At 41.3% G+C, this 16,854-nt stretch overlaps 1 protein-coding gene across 1 annotated transcript in view; it reads left to right on the forward strand.

Annotated features, from left to right (window-relative positions):
• The first annotated feature begins 653 nt into the window (after nucleotides 1–653).
• Nucleotides 654–16,854, forward strand: part of FRY (FRY microtubule binding protein) — a 361,526-nt gene continuing 345,325 nt past the window's right edge. The window contains exon 1 of the mRNA XM_074378020.1: nucleotides 654–820. The gene's annotated coding sequence lies outside the window, so the exon portion shown is untranslated. The remainder of the gene's footprint in view (nucleotides 821–16,854) is intronic.

Consider the following 16,854-nt stretch of genomic DNA (forward strand, 5'->3'; position numbering starts at 1 on the left):
TAATTTAGTAACAAAGTACAGAATCAATTTCCTTGCTCTGTGACCTTGGACAGGTTGTCGAACTGGGTTGTTTCCTCATAAAATGAGTAAGTTTGGGCAGTGTGTGAGGGCACCTTCAGATTAAAAAAAAAAAAACAGCAAAAACAAAACCAAAAAACCCTTCTAGCTGTAATTCCAGTACTCCATCCTAGGTAGCCCTTTCTCGGCTTCCCTAACAAATGTCTTTATATTATTAAGATTTCACACGAGAACTGCAGCAGCGGCTGCCTTCCCGGCGAAGGGTCCTAGAGAAAACGTTTTCTCTTTTTCTGTTCCTCTTGGTCGTCTGTTTCTGGGCGGGCCAAGGAGAAACTGCAGAGCCCAGGAGCGGAGTCTCCGCGCGCGGTACCCGCAGGAAGCCTCGCCCAGCCAGGGACCCCACCCTCCGCGGCGCCCCTGGAGGGAGCCGGTCGCGGCGCGCGCCACCAGCGCGGGAGGGGCGCGGCGGCGGCGGGGGCGGAGCCAGCGGCTCCGCAGCCAATCCGGGCGGCGGCGCGTCCCGGGGGCCGCGGCTCGCCTGGCGCGCAGGGGGCGGGGCTCCGCTTGACAGTGGCGGTCGCCGGGCAGCGGAGCCCGGGCGCAGCGAACGGGGCGCAGCGAACGGAGCGCGGCGCTGGGAGCGAGAGCGGCGCAGGCGGCGGCAGCAGCGGCGCCAGGTCCCCACCGGCTCCCGCTCTCAGCGCAGCGGAGTAGCCTCCAGCGGCGGCGGTGGCGGCGGCGGCGGCGTCCAGGCGATGCTGCGGGTCTCCTCAGGCGCCGGTGTCTTGACCTCTCCCTAAAGGTACCCAGCCGCGCTCGCCCCCTTGCCCCGGGCGTCGCAGCGCCGGGAAGTGGCTTTGTGAAGCTCTGGGCTCCAGCGGCCGGGCGGTGGGCTGGGGCGCGGGGTGGGTGGGGCTGGGCGGGGCTGCGCTGTCTGGGCCGCTTTCCCTGTGAGGAAGAGGGTGGGGGCTGAGGGAAGCCGGCTCGGGGAGGAGGGCTGTCTCCCGGCAGCAGCTGGCGGCACCCCCATCCTCCATCCTCCTGCCTCCATGTGGTTTGAAAGAGGTTTTGTTCCAGAAGAAAGTTTGATGCTGAGACTCGAGGGTCCCCGAGGCCCGCCCCTTTAGAGAGAGGCAGGTCACCCTTGCCGGGGACGTCCGTGACCTGAATATGGGCATGCAGGAACCCATGCCACTTTCCGACCCGAGAGGCATTCCTGACGCAGGCTCTTCCCTGAGGAAGTTCCTCCCTGGGAATCCCCCTTGGGGAGAGGACTCTCCGGAGACAGGGCATCTAAAGCCCCCATATTGTGACTTTTGCAGCAGGTACTCAACGTCCCCGCGCGCTCTCCCCCGAGAATGGGCGCTACCAAAATCTATGCCCTAAGGGCTGCAAAAATTTAAGTCTGCCTTACCTTCTGATTAAAGATCCCTAAGCAACGTGTCCAAGGTGCCAATGACTACTTCTGACAAATCTTGAATATTTTCTTAATGCCGCATGCTTGCAGTTGACTTTCCGTCAGTGCTGGGACGGGGCTGAGAAGCACGTGAAAGGTAGTAGAAGTTATGGCCCAGCTCTTAGGGTCAGAGGTGGGGAGAGAAGAATACAGGACACATATACCTACTTGAAAACAGGGAAAGTTTCAGCCTTCAGAACAAGATGGATTCGGGGATTATTTGCTTTACAAAATCTCCTCTAATGCAGAGAAATAGAATTCGCGTTGAGTTTTACACAAGTTTGTAGGAACACATCCATCATAAAGTGGCTCACAGTCGAGGTAGTAGTGTGGACATCGTATGGACTTGAAATTAACAGATCTCAACAAGTGAATGTTGAATTCTGTTAAATTCTAATCCACCTGATACTTTTCTGATCACACATGTGGATTCTCGCAGTTTATGTCTTTTTTACCGAGAATATTCATACCATAAAACAACTTCTCAATACCAACTTTTGTACCCTGGAGACACCCTTAGCCAAGAACATCGATATGATTTCTGGTCTGTATGATTTACCCCCACACCAGGTCACATAGCTTCTGTAAGAACATTTACATCACAAAGAGAAGGAAACCTCAACAGTCAATGGGGACACAATATATTGAGCACACACTATGTGCCAGATATATTACTAGGTGTTTTATATATATTATAACTTTTAATTCTCAGTCACCCTGGTGAGGTACTATTACTATTTGGGGGTTTAAAGAGTTTTACATCTTGTCAAGATTATATGTCAGATGATAGAGGTGGGATTTGAATCTGGGTGTGTTTGACCCTCTGCCCGTGCTCTTTTCCACCACACTATGCTGTCTCCCAGCCCCTCTTGAGAGAGAGTTGCCCGTGTTATGATGTAGTAGGAAATCCAAATACGGCAACATACACTGCATCTCTTGGCTAGATCAGAACCCTTTATATAGTATCGTCTCCCTCTGGGGACCCAGCACTGAATGCCCATGCCAAGCACGTATTCCCTTCACTAAAGGGTGTCATCAGGGACTCCACAGACTCCTCCCCGACACCCGCAGTCCCCAAGATGGAAATCAGATGGAAATCTCCAGACATATAAACTTCTTGCTCTTCCAGATAACTTGGTTCCAGAAGACAGGTTACCAAGTGTTTCCCTCACTGGCACTTGAGGAGCAGTCTCTCCCTCTTGGCCATTCAAGTCTATTTTACGTCTATTTTAAGCCTGCACATATACATACACCCCACCAGTTGGCAGCAACCCTGCAGAGTTCACACTGACACGCTTAACCTCCTGTACCAACTGTCAGAGAATTTCTAACACAGCCCAGCCTACTTAAAATGAAAGACTGACACAGATCACTGGGGAACGTGGTGTTAGTCCAGGGAATCCCTGGATTCTCTACTAGTGACCAGAAAGGAAATTAACCTCTAGCCCTAGGAGCAGGCAAAGTCCACGTATGCAGCCTGTTGTCAGCACTAGTGAAGACATGCATTCACCATATAGAAATGCTTTTATCTGTTGTCTTCGTGATGGATGTGGCCACACACATATTTTGGATTTGATTAGTCACTTTCACACTGAGGCAGTTGTCACTTGGCTGAAGGGTATCAGAAACTAGTGTCACAGTTTTGACAGTAAGTTTTGAAGCTGTGCCTAAAAAATGTGTCTATTATTATAATCTACAGCCACCGTTTTATCATTTTTCTTCCTAGTGGTGTGTGTGTATTCTCTCCCTTGGTACAGTCTTCAGCTCTCTCTGGTTCCAAAATGATTTGCAGTACCCAGGCTAAAAAGAAAGAAATGCATTTTGAGCTGTGACCATATGCTGCTGGAAGCATGTCCCTGTAGTTGGCACCTTTCTCATGTTACTCTAGTGCTAAGAATCTGAAAGTCCCGTATGAATGCTTTGGGATCTCAAATGGGCTCTCCTGTCTAATTATTTCACTCCATCCCTGTAGCAGTGGTAAGTAGGGTTTGAGTTTAGAATACAGCCCTGGCACCTCTCCTCTAATATCTCTAAACTGCCAGAAACTGGAGCAGCACTAATTAAAGTCGGGAAAGTAGAACATGAGGTCTGCTCATTGTCATTCTTGCACCAGAATGGAAAATGTACCAAAAACATTTTGGGGGATAAAGACTAAAGCAGACTTCTTTAAATGACTGGGTATCTACTGAGCTATACCAAGTTATTGACATCGTAGAGTTTGCCTGAAGCTGGGTGTCTGCAAATACCTCAGTAACCTAAAACTGTCCAGTGTCAAAGACTTCCACTCTGCGTTCTATTCTGTTTTTAGAACTTCTCATTAGCTAGCAATCTGTCTTTATTTCCACATTTCATCAAATCTAAAATATCATCAGCTGTAAGACATAGCATTATTTTTGTTATACAGGAAGAAAGAGAAAATACTGCCCACGAGATTATGACATGCCACTCTAACAGGGGTCAGCCATGACACTGCGTGAATCTGTCACACTAGCCTCTCATTGCTTGCAAGGTTCCTCGGTCTCTTCTATGGCTTTTGGTACTTTCCTCTGCTGGTACCTTCAGTAGGTACCTTCAGTAGCATTGCTTATGGTGTTATAGGCAATGCTTTGCCTACATCTTAGTTACCAGCTAACACAGATTCATCTTCTGTGTTTTCCTTCAGTCTGGTGAAGCATTTGGATTTTGCGCTGCAAGGTAATGTGGAATTGCCAAGGACAAATGCTTCCTTTAGTGATATAACATTTATGCCCCACTGCTCTGTTTGATTGGTGCATACACAGTAACATCTTCAAGTGCCAAATCATAGTGTAATCTTTTTGAAAGCCATTTAAATGGCGATTAAACAGAACATGTATAGTGCCAACAATGCCTCTAACTTAGTAGATATGATAACAAAATGAATAGCTGTGACCAAGTTTATGCAAATACAGGGAAATGGCAGTTGTGACTATTGCCAAGTTGTCATCAGTTTTAAGATACCATCAATATTAAGACACAGTCTGATTTCAGAGATATTAAAATGTGTGGGAAAATGAACCTTAATGAAATATGCTAATCTGTGCCCACTTAGTTCCCTGAACTCTTAACCTGCCTACCTTCTTGCATGATTTCATTCATTCATATAGTCATCCATTTTGTTAAACTCCAAGCTCCAGTTGGGCAAGGATTTTTTCTCTCTTGTTCTTTACCATATGCTGACCACTTAGAACAGTCACTGACACATGGTTAAGCTGCTCAATAAATAACCTTAGAATGAATGAGTGAATATCCCCCTTGGAAGACTTGGAGACGCATCAGGCAGCTCACTACTCTCCTGATAGTTAGGAAACATATTCTTAAAATTATGACATTGACAGAAAGGCCAAACATAGAAAAGGAATACAGGCCAGCATTAAGTCCTTGATTTTATTTGCAAAGCCCAATCCAAAATATTTCATGGCATTGCAAAACTAGTTTCTGGTAGAAGAAATTCCAGTGTGGCTTTTATTGATCTTTGACCACTGAAGGAATTTATAACAACTTATATCTTTGTTCTTTTGTATGATCCAAAATCGTTAATTGCTTGAATTTCATACTTAGTTCAGTTTCATATATTTGTCCGATTATAGATGTAGCATGTACCAGATGGCAAATAGCCCATCCTTCAGTAGGCTCCTCTGAAACAGCAACTTAGTGATGGTGAGCTTGTCTGGATATACACACACTCCTCCAAGAAAATATATATCTACTTAAAGTCCTTGTCTTATAGTGTGCTTTGTAACTCCCCAAAAAGGCCATCTTTACATTTTGGCATCTGACCAAAAAAAAAAAAAAGAGACAAGCAAAATGCAAAACCAAAAACCAAGGAAAAAGAAAAGAAAGAAAGGAAAAAGAAAACCCTGATGGGCAAGACAGACCTCCATCTGCCAGTGCCTCTGCTTCCTTATTGCTCCCTGGTGGTCAAGCAGAATGCACTTCCAGGTCAAGGACAGGGAGCTGGATGAAGATGCCAGCAGAAGGAAAAGCAGAGGAGTTTACATAGCCTCAAGCTCTGGAGCTGTCCTGAGGATTGAAGTCAGTTAGCATTGTCCATGTTCTATGAACACGTCATAGCTGGACCTGCAAAGACACACCTAGATTCCAGTCCAGGGAAATGCGGGACCTTTGACACATGTAATAAACCAAGGTCACTCGTGGGCTTCTAAGATTCATTTAGTCTGCTTATTCAGGGAGAGGGTAAGTGCCGTGGGCAGAAAGTCATTCCTGCCTCCCCTACGTATGGGTGTAGACAGGTGGCATGGGAGCGGTGCTGAGAGGGGACCTGCCACATAGTCCACAGCCAGCTCTTTCACACGGAAAAAGTAATGATTAATTAAATCTTTGGGTTATATACTAAAAGAATTTACATATAATTACTTCTATTAAGTATTGTTAACATGGGCCAGACAAATGACAAAAACAAAGGCTTAAAACTTGTTTTTAGTGAACAAAAAGGGTAGAATTAAAAAAAAAAACAATTATCTTAGCTGCCAGTTCTATGATTCTGTGATCGTGTGGGGTGCTAACAGTGGTACTCAGGATTTCTTTTTATCGGGTAAGGCCAGGCACCGACTGTCATAAAGGAAGAAGTTGGTTATACTCACAGTCTCCTGTATTATGAGCCTCAAGGTATTATGTGAGCCGCCTGGGGAAGCAGTGGCGACAGTCAGGCAGCAGCAGGAGCAGGGGAGGAGGGGGAGATGTGGAGGAGAGCCTTTATTGTGGTTTCCACTGGAAGGAACAGGATTGGCAAGGTTAGCAGGTTTGGAACTAGCTAGTTTGAAGAATTTCAGAGGCTCTGGGACATAGAGGAGCAGTTTTTCATTGGCTGATGCCTGGCCCTGAGGTGATGGGGCAGGTGGAGAATAGCCCGGGGTATGAGAGCCAATAAAGACACGGTTGGGAGTCTGGGCTCTGGATTGGTCGGTTTGCAGGCTTGCTGGAAGGTAAATTGTTTATCTCCAGGAATTGGCTCACCCTGGGGCAGCAGTCCCCCCCTCCAGGGTCCTCAAGACTCCAAGATGTCAAAATATCAGAATGCAGAAAATAAAAGGCTTGGTTAAATACATGGGGGGTTAAAAAAAAAATAGTCAACTAACGAATTAGGTCCAGGTGCAGCCAAATGTGCAGAAGTGCCCAGCCCAGGAGCTGACACATGGTGCTCACCCAATAAACATTAATTAAATCTGAGTCGTGGTGCCAGATGGTCCGAGCGTGCTCACAGTCAGTCTTTGTTGGATACTGTGGTCAGGTGTGCAGTGTTCATCTTGAGAGAAAGAAAAAAGTGAGAAACTGTATACTACGTTGAGGATCCCCAGGTAAAAGAAGAACCACCCATCCAGGACAAAGAAGAGGCTTAAGTCTCTAGAAACATAAATGAACCCTTAAGCAAATACATCTTTAGCTTTATGATCTTAAAATCCATAAGGTAATTATATGTTTAGGAATTCATTGTTCACTATGGATTTGGACTATCAGTAACAGACAGGAAACCTGAAAGTTACAGGCAACTTTGTAAAAGGTTGTTTCTCAGAGTAAAATTAAAGTTTGAAAGTGAATTATGTGTTGCAGATGGTGTGCCCAGGGGTAGACTTCTACACGTGAGTTACTAAAAATAGCTTGAAACATATTTTTCTTCTCATCTGTCCTTCAGTATTGATACGATGAGCCAAATTTACAGTCACATAGAAGAATGCTACTGGAGAGAGTTACATGAAGGCAATTAACAGGACCGGTGGTGGTGGCAAGTCTAGGCCTGGAATGTTTACAGTGTACCTGTTCTAACAAGTGTCTGCTTTGAGGACGCGGGTGGAGGATGGCAATGGGACAGGTGGACCAGGGGTTAGACATTTCTCTCTAATTTTAATTGAAGTATAGTTGATTTACAATGTTATGTTAGTTTCTGGTGTACAGCATAGTGATTCAGTTTTATATATTCTTTTTCATACTGCTTTTCATTATAGGGTATTACAAGATACTGAATATAGTTCCCCATGCTACACATTAGGACCTTGTTGTTTATCTGTTTTTATATAGTAATTTGTATCCGCTAATCCCAAACTCCTAATTTATCCCTCCCCGACTCCCTTTCCCCTTTGGTAACCATAGTTCTCTATGTCAAGGCATTACTGTCAGTGATGAATGGCAGGTGCTTGAGGGTCACAGCTAAGGAAAGTAAATGCGTGTTCCTGTGCCCAGCCTTGTGACTTTCCTTTAAGTGGTTGGTTAATGATTATAACGTCTTCAAGGTCCTATAACTTAGAATCCTGACCACGCACGTTAAGAAATAATACTGAAAACAAGCCAGAGATCAGTCCAGTAATCTAAGAAGGGTAATTCCTTAGCAGTGAAAACTCTGAGCATGCCCTCTGTGTACAATTCTTTGTAGTTTGTGACTTTGCACACATCTCTTTTGCATTCATGTAGGAGCTTATCTGAGTTGATGGAAATTGCAGAAATGTTTTCACTGCAGCACAGCTGCTCTCCCTTTGGGTTTCCAAGCTGACATCATAACTCTAATTAAAGTAGCAATAGTAGCCTAAACTGCCCAATGAGAGCATTGCTGCCTGGCTTATGGTGCTGACCTAGATTTGATGTTGGTCAGGACGGTCTTTGGATTTATTCACACCACTGACACATGTCTCTTAACATTTTACAGTCCAGGATTTTATGGCCTTTTAACCTCTTGATCCCCTCCGTGGATTAAGCCCATGTAAAAAGAGAGTATTCAGTCAAATGAGATAATACGCAGAAACATTTGAATTGTCCAAAAAACAATGTAATGAACAATTGAATCAACCTACATTTTGCTTTCAGGTATTTCTCAATGTCAGTAATACTCGTGAGTTTTTGCTTCCTGGAGCTCTTTCTTTCTGTTGATGCTTCTAAGTGAGACCCCAGATGGGTCCCAGAGGGTGAGGGAGAGGGCAGCCTTCCTGGAGCTGTTCTAGGTATTTATTTGCATTCTGTTTCAGCTTTAACCTTTATGCATTTGAATTGCTCTCTTTTGGGAGTAGAGTTGAGAGAGGCATACCTTGTTTGTCTCTTCAGTCCTGGAGCCTAGAAAAGTACCTGCAAATAGTAGAGTGTAATAACTATTTGCTGAATTAAAAAATATCATTTGACTGGTTGACACAGGAATTCCCATCCTTCTTCGGCTTGAAGATTCTTATTACTCATGAATAAAAACATTTTCCTCACAAAATGCTTTCTAATTTGATAGTTAAGTCACCTAGAATAAAGAATCTAAAACATCAAAACTGAAATTTTAACAAACAGAAGTCATGATGATAAACTTGCCTTAACAAGTTAAAAAATCTATTACAAATGACCGTTATTTAAAGTCTATGATGTTGGATCGAAAACTAGGCAAATGAAAAATAATAGTATAGAAATTACAGATTTTGATTTAGATTAGTCAGAACTTAATTTAACACACACAGATAAGCAATTCCACTTTTGAAGAAAGGATCAATTAATGAAACTTGCTAAAACAATAGAATAACAGTTTGAAAAGAAAATAGTAAGAAAAAAATAACTTACATTTTGATCATAAGCAAATATTGCAGTACATTTCCAATAAGCCATGGTGTTAAATGCTGTAGGAAAAAAAAAAGAAATACCATAATTATGGATACATGTCATTATACATTTGTCCAAACCCACAGAATGTACAACACTGAGAGTGAACTTTAATGTAAACGATGGACTTTGGGTGATTATGATGTATCAGTTAGGTTTACCAGTTGTAACAGATGTACCACTCTGGTGGGGGGATGTTGATAATGAAGGAGGCTGTGCCTGTGTGGGGGACAGAGGATAATGTGGGAAATCTCTGTACCTTCCCCTCAATTTTGCTGCGAACCTAAAACTGCTGTAAAAAAAATAAAGTCCTAATAAAAAAGAAACCCCATGCAGCTGTGTGCCTGTGTTGCAGCAAAGTGTGTTACAGCTCAGTGTTACAGCTCAGCTGGGACAGCAACCTGGGTCCGGGTGAGAGACCAAGCAGCACTCGGAGGGTTGGAGAACTCAGGTTTATTACCCTAGTGGGCCTAGAGGAGTTAACACTCCAAGCTCTGGACTCTGTCTGTAGGTTTACACAGGCTTTTATAGGCTGCCAGTCTAGACTTTGCAACATCATATGCAAATAAGGTGTAACAAAATTGACTAATTAGGAATGAGCTTTGTAGAAATAGACCAATCAGGAGTGAGCTTTATGCAAATGAGGTGTTACAAATGGACCAATCAGGAGTTAGCTCAGGGACCCAGTAGAATCTTAGGGGTAAGTTCTGCTTTCCTAGAAGCAAACGTTTTAGAAGCAAAAAGTGAGATAATGCTGCTGGGCCAGGGAACTGGATGGTGCTGGCAGGAAAGTAGTGGCCCCGCCTGGGGGTCCTGCCTGCCTTTTTCATGGGGCTTCCCATCTCACCTGTGGCCTCCTTTTCTCCCTGGCCAGCTTCGCCTGTCCATCCTTTCTCCCCCACCTTCACGTCTTCCTTCAGCACTGCCACTTCTCGTCCACACTTTCTTTCCTATTGGACAACACCCTGACATTTTTGTCCTCTCAGGGAGAACATATGATGTATCTGAAAAAACAAACTTTAAGACCATCACAGCTGTTCACGTTTCCTGAAACAGCACTACCTATTTAAAAGGGTTTGGGGTTTTTTTGTTTTTGTTTTTTCTTAAAGGAAGCCATTCGGTGCTTTGGCTCTCGGGCCACTCTTGCAGCTAGGTGGGTTGGGACTGTAAGAAAGGGTTCCTGCCCTCTGGTTACATCACAGATGCTGAGAAGGGCCATTCTGATTTAGTCACGGCACCGCACTTAATTTCTGAACTTTCTCCCCATCTTGCTGTATAAGTGGCTTATTCCACAGTAGCTGTGATCCAGGCCCTGTGGGACCACTCCAGCCTGTCTTAATCATCTATCAATTACATTAAAAGCCTTCCTGGACAATGACGTTTGCCAGCACTTACAGGCCAAATTGGATGAGTGGCTTTTGAATGTTTTCAGTTTCTCCTCGATGTTTGTTACCCAGTTGAGGTATTTATCAGAAATAGCCCTTGGACACAAACACATTCTAGTATGTATGTGCTTTTCATTGTATTTTTTGCTGAAACTGTAGAACTTGATTTTTTGTTGGATCGTGTCCTTAGCCCCAGAAAGGAATCCTGGAAGTGTTGAAAAGAAATTATGTGTGAATTACCCCTATTTAGCAGAAGATGGTCAAAGCTGGCACAGCCTTCCCAGCTCTCAGCCAGGACTGAGTGTGAGGACTGTTGATGAGGCAGGGAGAGGGTGAGATCCGCACCCCACCTCCTCTCCACCCCTCTCCCCTCCCACCCAACACAGTGCCCCATGCCCACTGACCTAGCGAGGGGCCAATGCCAGCTGGACCCCAGATTAGAAAACGAGAAACACAGTCCAAAGCTAGCAAGGGACCCAGCGAAATGGCTGTTGCACTACTGATTTCATTTGGATTCTGAATGTGATTCAGGACGTCAGTGACTTCTTCCTTGAACTTTGTGTGAAACGCGGGCAATCATGCATGTATTCTTTCCTTTCTATTTATTTTCTTTCTTTTTTTTCCTGAAAGAGTCTATAGCTTTGATCAAGTTCTTAGATCTTAGAGGAATCCAAGGCTAAAAAGTGTCTAAGAACCACAGTTCTAGTTTTTCTTCCCAGTTTAAAATAGACCTCTCCTTTGCTGACTGTGAGTTTTGTTCAAATTGTCCTAAAAGGGAGAAGTTTGAGGTATTCTAAACCTCCAGGTTCAGTTGCTGGGGCTGGGGGCCTTTTAAACCCAAACCCTTACCTTCCTGAGCACCCAGTGAATCCAAGAAACCTCTGCATCAGAGGGAGGCTGCCCTGATGAGGCTCAACAGTGTGTGGGGGTGATACTGTCCATGCCCAGCAAGATCTGAAGGCTGGGGGAAGATGCTGGGCTGCGTGGCAGAATTGGCCTGTCCAGCTCTTGGAATGACCTTTGTTCTTTTGGCTCAAGTGAGCATAAATTCCTACAACTTTGGTATAACCCCAAATAGCTAGAAGTCCAAATATACTTTCAGAATTCTAAGTTCTAAAGTAATTTAAAAGTACATGATCTTTTGGATGGGTACTTGAACGATGTATATAAATTAAAGAGATTTCCCTTTTTAAAAATGACTGATCTGAAATAATATGAATCAAAACGAAGTCAAGTCCTAATCAAGCCCTTTTCACATGCAGTTAGGCTTTAAGAGTTTAAGGACTGTTTCTTTTTTGTGTCACACTATGTGATGAACTGACTAAGTATACATACAAGAGAAAGAAATAAAGATATGAAGTTTTTATTTTTAAAAGTTTCTCTATTAATATCTTTATATCAATATTATTATCAGTATTGCAGAAAAGGTCCAGCTTTGTTTTAAAGGGGAGACTCTAAGTAACTTTTGTTTTACACTATCTGATTGGCTAAATTCCCTTCAGCTGATCTTTTGAATTATCAGTTCTGCTCACGAGTTTTATTCTGTGAACTTGAGTGAAGTTTCTGGATTTTTGCAAGTGGATTTACTTATTTGCAAAACTTTCCAAGGTTGTCTTTATTTTACTTGAACACCCATTAAATGCGAGGGTATACTTTACTGAAAGGAGATCTTGACTGAAGATTAACCAGCCAAAGCAGAAGAAAGTGATGACTGACTGATGTTAATCTGCTTATCCCAGAGTTGACCATGAACCTTTAGGGCCTAAGTGCCAAACAGATCCCTCTGTTTATAAAGATGGTGCTGCCTTTGGCATCACCAGTAGCTTAGTACTGTTGGGAGGCTTTTGCAAAATTGGTCACTTACTACTTCACAAGCACAACAGAGCCTCATTTATCTATCGTTAGAGGGGAATGTGTTCCAAATAGGTTAGTTTTTCAGATAACTTAAGCTCACTTTGTTGGGAATCTTTCTGAAGGGAAGACACTGTCTTCTGAAACAGTGCTGCATTAACTTTCCCTTTTCCGGATGTCTTGGGCCATCTGGGAATGTACCTTCTGGGGCTGGAAAGCTGTGAATGTGGGGTCATTTGTCTGTTAAGCTAAGGTACCCGGATGTCTGTGTTTTCTTACTTATTCCCTCTGATTTTTATGGACCTTTTTCCTCCACAGCTCACTGTGGTAACTTCCCACACCTGTGGGCATGTTTAGGGTACACTCATTTCCTCTGCTTACCTGGAGGGCTCCATGCCTTTCCTATGCTATAATAAAGAGCACTTTAAAAGTTCTATTCTTCTAAAAATAGTAAGAGAGTTAGGATTGACAACACTTAGTTCAGGGTCATGAGTCTTACTAGTTTTAACTGTTCTCAAAGTGAGTGTGGATTAAAGAATGGCTTCCAGTTCATTATAATGACATCGGCAAAATTCTAAAACATACCTTTCTCTTTAGAAACTGTATGTACAAAGCCCCTTATTTAGCTTCATCTGAAGTCAGTCTACTAATTGTCCCTTTACCAAAAATTTTGGCTTAATTTATGTTGTATACAGTGTAACGTAGGTAACACAAATGATAAAATAATGCAAATAATAAGGACCTACGGGGAAATAAAATGAAATAAAATGAGAATTTTGAAGAGCTTACATCACTATGCCTGTAAATATAACTTTCTAGGAAGTAGGGAGAGATTTGAATATATTTAGAGTTGTGTTTCTCCCAGATTTAAGTTATCGGCCACACATTAAATGGCTCGGTGACTTGGTGTCTGTATCTATATCCCTACAAAAAGAATCTTTCCTAGTACATGCTTAACAATCAAAAAAGTAATTTTTATTTATTTTCAGTCAATTAATTCTTTTGTGAAATTTAGACAGTATCTCCATATTTCATTATATCTCTTCCGACATTTATTTATTTCACAATGCTTTTTTCAGCATTGCAAGTAGTTGCATTTAGACTGTAGATGCAAACATCAACAGCTTCCTTCCTTGGAACTTCTGTAAAGATGTGGTGGCAGTGGCTGTAAGGAGCATAGTTGGAGGCTGTGGAACTAGATGGAAACCAATTTCAGTTACAGAGAGAAGTCTGGTTACCACAGCAACTTCTCCCTTTGTTCTAGAGCAGCATTTCTTTCTTTCTTTCTTTCTTTTTTTCCTTTTCAGTTCCAGACTAGAGTTGTTTACAGTCTTTCTTCCTCACAGATTCCAGTCACCTGCAGATGTGGCAGCTGATCAACAAAACTGATTACTCTGCAGGTGGAAACCAGATAATTTAGGTCCCCAATCATGCTGGACCAGAAGCATTTAGTTGGCTTTTCTCCGCTAATAAAGTTCACAGGATGGTTATAAATCATCCCTTTGCATTTAGATTTGAAAATCGGAGCCTCATCACAATGACATTTAGCCGGTCCAGGTGGGAGCCTGAGTAATCTAGGTCAGCTACTTAGATAAAGTGACAAATCCATAGGTCAGAGCAAGAACATAAGTTATGTGACTCCTCCATCATTACTATTATTACTACTACTACTACTACTATTATTATTATTATTATTATATTGTTCAGGGAAAGGCACTTAGAGACCTAAGTTGACTTTATTTCCTCTACTGATTTGGGATGATAATTTTATCACATGTGACTTTTTTTGGTAATACTTATTTATTGAACAAAAAATTCGTTTGTTATATTTAACATGTTTTTGAAATAGTTTTCATGTATATATAAACATAATTTTGAAATGTATTTTTATACTTATAATAAAATTTTACTATAATTAACATTAAGTTAATATTTTATTGTGTATTTATTATGATAGTTGTTAAATTTATTATTAAAATTTTTATTGTTGAATTTATTTTATAAATTAAAAAAACCATAAATCACATGAAAATATTGGTGTATATTATATCAGTATGCACTGAATAAAAACTTTAGAAAATGTCTTTATATCAACTACCTGAACATTAAAAAAAAGTAGATAGCAGTACTTTTTATGTATTTTTATAATTTTTCCAATTTTCTTTGTTAATAGTATTTTTTGAAAAAGCTTTTTTTCAATATAGCCTTTTTTTTTTTTACAAAGATGCCTGAAAGCATCTTCAGAGTTTCAAATTATGGATAGTGGTATCTTCTAATGATTCTTTTTTTTTTCAGTTTTCAGTTTTATTAGGTAAAATTGATACAGTTTGACTGCACATGTATAATATATAGCATGTAAATATATATACACAATACACTGCATATATTTTTAAAACTTACATATATGTAGAGGGAGGGTATAGCTCAGTGGTAGAGCATGTGCCTAGCATGCATGAGGTCCTGGTTCAATCCCCAGTACCTCTGTTAAAAAAATAAACAAATAAACCTAATTACCTCCCCCCAAAATAAAAACAAACAAACAACAATCAGCTCAGACAAAATTTTAAAAATTTACATATATGTACTGTTCATTGTTTCTAAGAACAGTTTAGATCTTTAGCTTTTTAAACTTACATAGTTATCAAAGGAATAAAGCCAACCACAAAATAAGAGTCAACAGAATGCAGTAATCCAATTATAAAGGACAATCAAATATGCTTATGCATATTCAAATCAGTAATCTAACTTATAAATAATACATAGTTCGTTTGTATCCTTTTTTTTTTAGATTCCATATATAAGTGATATCATATGGCATTTTTCTTTCTTTTGCTGGCTTACTTCACTTAGAATGATGAGCTCCAGGTCCATCCACGTTGCTGCAAATGGCATTATTTTATTCTTTTTTTATGGATGAGTATATATATATATAAAATAGTTTCCATGTCTTCCTTATCCAGTCATCTGTTGATAGACATTTGGGTTGTTTCCGTGTCTTGGCTATTGTAAATAGTGCTGCTTTGAACATTGGGGTGCGTGTGTCTTTTTCAATGTGACTTTTGATTATAATGTCTTAATGAAATCTGCGGTGAGAGGAAGAGGAATCTCAGAGAATGATTATGTATGTTTAAGTAGCATTCTAACGATTCTGGAAATTACCTAAGAAAGATATAATTAATTAGATGACACTGCTTCTCAACTTTGGGCCATGTTTCTGCATTTCTCACTTGATTACCTGGAAACTAGTATCATTAAACTAAAAGACATCTGCGTTTTATGTCTTGATAGAAAAAAAAAGATTAATGATACTTTAGGAAATGCTCGGACTCTAACCAGGAAATGATATCTTCTCACTAATTTTGCATTCCAGCCTAAAACATTCCCACCTAAGCCTGCTCTGTAATTAGAAATATAATAAGTTGATAAATCCAGGCATTAGGAAAAATGTAAGATTTATTCTCCACCCGCAAATATACTATATTTGTTTAGTTTATTGTCTTCTCAGTAATGAAGAAATTTTATTTACATTTGCATGTTAGAAAATAGAAAATTAAATGATTCACCAGATTTACCATTAGTGTAAATATATATAATAAAATATGTATTCTATTTTTATACTAGTTAACCATGTTTTGAGACATAAGGCACAGGAAAGGCTTCCCTGTATGTAGTATGTATATAGTAACTTTCCAGCCCACAGAAGTGGGTTGCATTTTGAACCTATGTGACAAGTAAATACTTCTATCCTCATTATCTGAAAGGAAGATACCCAGTGTGATTTCCTGTGTAGGAAAACATGTCTCAGAACACCACCATGAGGATTACAAGGCTTTTGAGTGCTGTAAAGTTGGTTTTCTGTTTAAACTTACATATATATTGTAAGGTACTTAGAAATTACCTGGTGCAAAATAATTTACCATTAACTAGAAATAATTTTAAAGGCCCATAGCCTCATAATCTCTTTTAAATAATCTTTATTAGGCACTTTCCCACAAGCACACTGTGGTCTGGAGCATAAACTTGGTATTACAGTGTTGCTGACAACTGCTTGCTCAGATTTTACGATGGATCAAAGACAACTTTTATGCTGACAGCTAATTCTAGGAGAGTGTCAGTTTCCCCGGCCACACTCTCAGAACCTGCTCCCATCCGAGACTCTGCTCTCTTCTCCACTAGCACCCACCAGCAGGCCCAGAAATTGGCTGGTCAGACCAGAGGTGCCAGGTAGGTGCCACTGCCTGAGGGAGGTGGAGATCATACAAGAAAAATGCAAGACAAAATTCCAGTCTTTAAATAGCTCGGGGCCGTTGAATAGTGGAGATGAATGTAAGAGAAACAATGAACTGACTGAACTATGGAAAGCTAAGTACTCGATTGTGTGAGGTTCAAAGTTGTTTTCTTAGAGAACCAGCCAAGAGGAAATGGAGTGAACTAGGGCTGATTTTGTTAGACATAAGGAAGGTCAAGTTTCCCTGGTGGGTTAGGTATGACATAGGACCAGAGCTTGGTACCTCTTAGTACTGGTTCATGGCTTAATGGCTACAG

The sequence above is a fragment of the Camelus bactrianus genome, chromosome 14 (assembly GCF_048773025.1).
Source record: "Camelus bactrianus isolate YW-2024 breed Bactrian camel chromosome 14, ASM4877302v1, whole genome shotgun sequence".
NCBI classification, from domain to species: Eukaryota; Metazoa; Chordata; class Mammalia; order Artiodactyla; family Camelidae; genus Camelus; species Camelus bactrianus.